Below are 6898 nucleotides of genomic sequence, written 5' to 3' on the forward strand. Positions count from 1 at the left end.
AACAGATGTATTTACAACATTCATCCTAAAACAACAGAATACACATTTCTTTCAAGCACACATGAAACATTCTCCAATATAGATCACATATCAGATGGACACAAAACAAATCTTAACAAATTCAAAAAGATTGAAGTCATATCATGCATCTTTTCCAAACACAATCCTATGAAACTAGAAATTAACCACAAGAAAAATATCTGGAAAGACCACAAATACATGGAGGTTAAATAAAATGCTATTAAGTAATGAATGAGTCAATCAAGAAATCAAAGAGAAAATCAAAAAATACATGGAAACAAGCAAAAATAAAAACACAAATTTCCAAAATCTCCAGGATACAACAAAGTCTGTTCTCAGAGGGAATATAAGCCTATCTCAAGAAGCATGAAAAATTGCAAATACACAATCTAAACTTACACCAAAGGGAACTAGAAAAAGAATGACAAACAAACCTCAAAACAAGTAAAAAGAAGGAAATAATAAACATTAGAGCAGAAATAAACAAAACAGAAACAACAAAAAAAATAGAACATGTCAACAAAACCAGGAGCTGTTTCTTTGAAATCATCAATAATATTGATAAACCTTTACCTAAACTCAGAAAAAAAAAAAAAAAGAGAGTGAGGGAGGGAACTCAAATAAACAAATTCAGAAATGAAAGAGAAGCAATAACAACTAACACCAGAGAAATAAAAAGGATTATAAGGGACTGTTATGAAAAAATTACATGCCAACAAATTAGACAATATAGAAGAAATGGATAAATTCCTAAAAACATATAATCTCTCAAAACTGATCAGGAGGATATAGAAAATTTGAACACACCAATTATCAACAAGAAATTGAATCAGTAATCAAAAAACTCCCAACAAACAAAAGTCCAGGACCAGATGGCTTCACAGGTGAATTCTACCAAATATGTAAAGAAGAGTTAATATAATGGAGAGAGGAACATGGGGATATGGGAGAGAAGGAAGATCCTGAGTTCACCCTGTTCCACGTTTATAACTAGATATGATCCACATCCAAATCAACAAACTAGAGAGTGATCTGAAGACTGGGAAGGACAAACTGCACAACTAAATAGAGAGAAGAAGCTGCAGCTGAAAATTAAAGGTCAGAAAAGTGGAGGGAGGCTGCCTGCAGGAGGGATGGAGCTGTGTATGCTCAGAGAGAGAAGAGAAATAGGCCCTCACACCAGAGAACTCACCCGAGAAAGACTAATTCTTGTAACACATTTGGCTTCTTAACCAGACGGGCTGAATTCCATCAGTTTATAAAAAAAACAGTGGGACTTGGTGGCTAGAGCTTTCAAAGTCTGCTGACTCAGTACTGGGCAAGCCAGGAGGGTGAGTGATAACTGGGTCACTGACCTTAAAGAGATCACAGCCTGTGCAGAGAGGCAACAACAACAAAAAAGCAGTTTGTACAATGCAAGGGGAAATGCCAGGACAATGTCCACAATAGCCAAACTCTGGAAGAGGCTGAGGTTCCCTTCAACAGATGAATGGATAAAGAAGATGTGGTACATACATATAATGGAATAGTAGCCATCAGAAAGGATGAATACCCACCATCTGCATCAACATGGATGGAACTGGAGGGGATTATACTAAGTGAAATTAGTCAAGCAGAGAAAGACAATTATCATATGGTTTCACTCATATGTGGAATATAAGGAATAGTGAAGAGGACCATAGGGGAAAAGGGAAAACTTAATGGTAAGAAATCAGAGAGGGAGACAAACCATGAGAGATTCTGGACACCTGGAAACAAACTGAGGGTTACAGAAGGGAGGGCAAATGGGGGGATGGGGTAACTGGATGATCGGTATGAAGGAGGGCATGTGATGTGATGAGCACTGGGTGTTATAAGCAACTAATGAATTATTGAACACTACACCAAAAACTAATGTACTATATGCTGGCTAATTGAACATAATAAATAAAAAAACTGTATATAATATGTAACCTCATGTAAAAAATGTGGGGGTAGTTAAATATATAGTCATACTTGTTCATATGTAAAAAACTTTATGTGTACACACATATATGTTTATATATAACATAAATGCTATATATTTATGTGTGTTTGTATATATTAATATAAATAGTTGAATAAAAAAGGCAAAGTGACTATACATATAGACATATATAAGCATAAATTGCCTCTGGAAGGAGAGACAGGAAACACATAACAGTTATTAATGCTGGGGAGGGGAACTAGATGGTTGTAGAATAGAAAAAGGAAGAATGACTGTTAATAATATATTTTAATACATTTTAAGTTCTGTATTATGTGCTTAAAATATCTATTAAAATAGTTTTAAGTGTGAAGAGATTGACAGAAAAGTGTGACATACTTTCATATGGCTTGACTCCAGGTCCACTGACTACAGGATTTATTTGGACTAATTTTCCTTTATTTTCTGTAAGAGGTCAATTTAACAAACAATGGAAACTGTTTACTTTTCTTGCCTTTGGTAGGAAACCCTGATTGCCAGTTAAAAGGCAGTTTACTGGGGAGGAGCAAGATGGCAGAGGAGTAGGAGACCTAAATTTCGTCTGGTCCCAGGATTCAGCTAGATAGGGATCAAACCATTCTGAACACCTACAAACTCAACAAGAGATTGAAGAAAAGAAGAGCAGCAACTCTCTGAACAGAAAAGCGACCACTTTCTGGAATAGTAATCTTCTATCCCTTCAGAGTAGTTAACCTTATTATTGGTATATATATATATATATATATATATATATATATATATATATATATATATATATATATATATATATATATAAGTTGTTCTTCCTTTAAAATTTTAGGATACAGTTTCTTCTACAAACCAAAATATACCATAAATCTCTAGTGTATGGCTTTGTTCTAGTCTCCTGCCTGATCACATTCTCACCCTTTTTATTTTTTAAATCCTCTTCTTTCTTTTTTCAACCAACTTCTTATCTTATCAATTCCTTTTGTAAAATCTTTCATAATTTTCATCTTTACACTCATATTCCATCCCTTCATTGTATTTATCCTTATTTTGTACATATATAAGTTTTTCTTTCTTTAAAAATTTTGGGAGGCACTTAATTCTAACAGAACAAAATACACCCCAAATCTAGTGTATAGCACTGATCTATGCACCAGCCTGATCATATTTGATCATATTCTGGTTCTTTTTTGTTTGTTTTTTTTGTTTTTTAATCTTTTTCTTTTTCTTTTTTGTTTTTCTTTTTTCTTTCTTTCCTTTTCTTTTCTCCCGGTTTCAGGTCTCTTCTGATTTGTTTAGTGTACATTTTTCTGGGGTCATTTTTACCCTGTTAGCATTTTGTTCTCTCATTCATCTATTCTCCTCTGGACAAAATGACAAGATGGAAAAAATCACCTCAAAAAAAAAAAAAAAGAACAAGAGTCAGTACTGACTGCCAGGGGCCTAATCAACACAGATATTAGTAAGATGCCAGAACTAGAGTTCAGAATTACGATTTTAAAGATACTAGCTGGGCTTGAAAAAAGCATGGAAGATATTAAGGAAACCCTTTCTGGAGAAATAAAAGAACTAAAATCTAACCAAGTCAAAATCAAAAAGGCTATTAATGAGGTGCAATAAAAAATGGAGGCTCTAACTGCTAGGATAAATGAGACAGAAGACAGAATTAGTGACATAGAAGACCAAATGATGGAAAATAAAGAAGCTGAGAAAAAGAGAGAGAAACAACTACTGGACCACGAGGGCAAAATTCGAGAGATAAGTGATACCATAAGACAAAACAATATTAGAGTAATTGGGATCCCAGAAGAAGAAGAAAGAGAGAGAGGGGCAGAAGGTATATTGGAGCAAATTATAGCAGAGAACTTCCCTAATTTGGGGAAGGAAACAGGCATCAAAATCCAGGAGGCACAGAGAACCCCCCTCAAAATCAACAAAAATAGGTCAACACCCCTACATCTAATAGTAAAACTTATGAGTCTCATAGACAAAGAGAAAACCCTGAAAGCAGCTCAGAATAAGAGATCTGTAACCTACAACAGTAGAAACATTAGATTGGCAGCAGGCCTATCCACAGAGACCTGGCAGGCCAGAAAGGACTGGCAGGATATATTCAGAGCACTAAATGAGAAAAATATGCAGCCAAGAATACTATACCCAGCTAGGCTCTCATTGAAAATAGGAGAAATAAAAAGCTTCCAGGACAAACAAAAACTAAAGGAATTTGCAAACACGAAACCAGCCCTACAAGAAATATTGAAAATGGTCCTCAAAGCAAAGAGAGAGCCTAAAAGTAACATAGACCAGAAAGGAACAGAGATAAAGTACAGTAACAGTCACCTTACAGGCAATACAATGGCACTAAATTCATATCTTTCAATAGTTACCCTGAACGTAAATGGGCTAAATGCCCCAATCAAAAAACACGGGGTATCAGATTGGATAAAAAAACAAGACCCATCAATATGCTGTCTGTAAGAGACTCATTTTAGACCCAAAGACACCCCCAGATTTAAAATGAGGGGATGGAAAATGATTTACCATGCTCATGGACACCAAAAGAAAGCTGGGGTGGCAATCCTTATATCAGACAAATTAGATTTTAAACCAAAGACTATATTAAGAGATGAGAAAGGATACTACATCATACTTAAAGGATCTATCCAAAAAGAAGATCTAATAATTGTAAATATCTATGCCCCTAACATGGAAGCAGACAATTATATAAGGCAATTAATAACAAAAGCAAATAAACACATCAACAACAATACAATAATAGTGGGGGACGTTAACACCTCCCTCACTGAAATGGATAGATCATCTAAGCAAAAGATCAACAAGGAAATAAAGACTTTAAATGACACCCTGGACCAAATGGACTTCACAGATATATTCAGAACATTCCATCCCAAAGCAATGGAATACACATTCTTCTCTAGTGCCCATGGAACATTCTCCAGAATAGATCACATCCTAGGTCACAAATCAGGTCTCAACCAGTACCAAACGATTGAGATCATTCCCTGCATATTTTCAGACCACAATGCTTTGAAACTAGAATTCAATCATAAGAGGAAAGTCGGAAAGATCTCAAATACATGGAGGTTAAAGAGCATCCTACTAAAGAATGAATGGGTAAGCCAGGAAATTTAAAGAATTAAAAAAAATCATGGAAACAAATGAAAATGAAAACACAACTGTTCAAAATCTTTCGGATGCAGCAAAGGTAGTCCAAGAGGAAAGTATAGAGCAATACAAGCCTTTCTCAAGAAACAAGAAAGGTCTCAAATACACAAACTAACCCTACACCTAAAGGAGCTGCAGAAAGAAGAGCAAATAAAGTGTAAACACAGCAGGAGAAGAGAAATAATAAAGATCAGAGCAGAAATCAATGAAAGAGAAACCAAAAGAATAGTAGAACAGATCAATGAACCTAGGAGCTGGTTCTTTGAAAGAATTAACAAGATTGATAAACCCCTGGCCAGACTTAGCAAAAAGAAAAGAGAAAGGACCCAAATAAAATCATGGATGAAAGAGGAGAGATCACAACGAACACCAAGGGAATACAAACAAGTATAAGAACATATTATGAGCAACTCTATGGCAGCAAATAAGATAATCTGCAAGACATGGATGCATTTCTAAAGATGTATCAACTACCAAAATTGAACCAGGAAGAAATAGAAATCCTGAACAGACCTATAACCACTAAGGAAATTGAAGCAGTCATCAAAAATCTCCCAACAAACAAGAGCCCAAGGCCAGATGGCTTCCCAGGGGAATTCTACCAAACATTTAAAGAAGAATTAATACCTATTCTTCTGAAACTGTTCCAAAAAACAAAAATGGAAGGAAAACTTCCAAACTCGTTTTATGAGGCGACCATTGCCTTGATCTCCAAACCAGACAAAGACCCCATCAAAAAGGAGAATTACAGACCAATATCCTTGATTAACATGGATGCAAAAATTCTCACCAAAATACTAGCCAATAGGATCCAACAGTACATTAAAAGGATTATTCACCACGATTTATCCCTGGGCTGCAAGGTTGGTTCAACATCCGCAAATCAATCAATGTGATACAATACATTAATAAAAGAAAGAACAAGAACCATATGATCCTCTCAATAGATGCAGAAAAAGCATTTGACAAAGTGCAGCATCCTTTCTTGATCAAAACTCTTCAGAGTATAGGGACAGAGTGTACATACCTCAATATCATAAAAGCCATCTATGAAAAACCCACAGCAAATATCATTCTCAATGGAGAAAAACTGAGAGCTTTCCCTCTAAGGTCAGGACCACGACAGGGATGTCCACTATCACCACTGCTATTCAACATAGCATCAGAAATCCTAGCCACAGCAATCAGACAACAGAAAGAAATAAAAGGCATCAGAATCAGCAAAGAAGAAGTCAAACTCTCAGTCTTTGCAAATATGATACTTTATGTTGATTATAATTTCTAATAATTGTTTCTATTTCCTTGGTGTCAGTTGTGATCTCTCCCCTTTCATTCATAATTTTATTAATTTGGGTCCTTTCTTTTTTCTTTTGGATAAGTCTGACCAGTGGTTTATCGATCTTATTAATTCTTTCAAAGAACCAGGTTCTAGTTTTGTTGATCTGATCAACTGTGTTTCTGGTTTCTAATTCATTGATTTCTGCTCTAATCTTAATTATTTCTATTCTAATCTGTGGCTTAGGCATCATTTGTTGCTTTTTCTCTAGTTCTTTAAGGTGTAGAGTTAGCTGGTGAATAAGGGATTTTTCTATTCTTTTGAGTGAGGCTTGGATGGCTATATTTCCCCCTGAGGACAGCCTTTGTAGTATCCCATAGGTTTTGGACCAATGAGTTTTCATTCTCATTGGTTTCTGTGAATTGTTTAAGTTCTTTTTTGAT

The sequence above is a fragment of the Mirounga angustirostris genome, unplaced genomic scaffold, assembly GCF_029215605.1.
Source record: "Mirounga angustirostris isolate CCGP_5_RB_7025 unplaced genomic scaffold, mMirAng1.0.hap1 SCAF_11, whole genome shotgun sequence".
Taxonomy (NCBI): Eukaryota; Metazoa; Chordata; class Mammalia; order Carnivora; family Phocidae; genus Mirounga; species Mirounga angustirostris.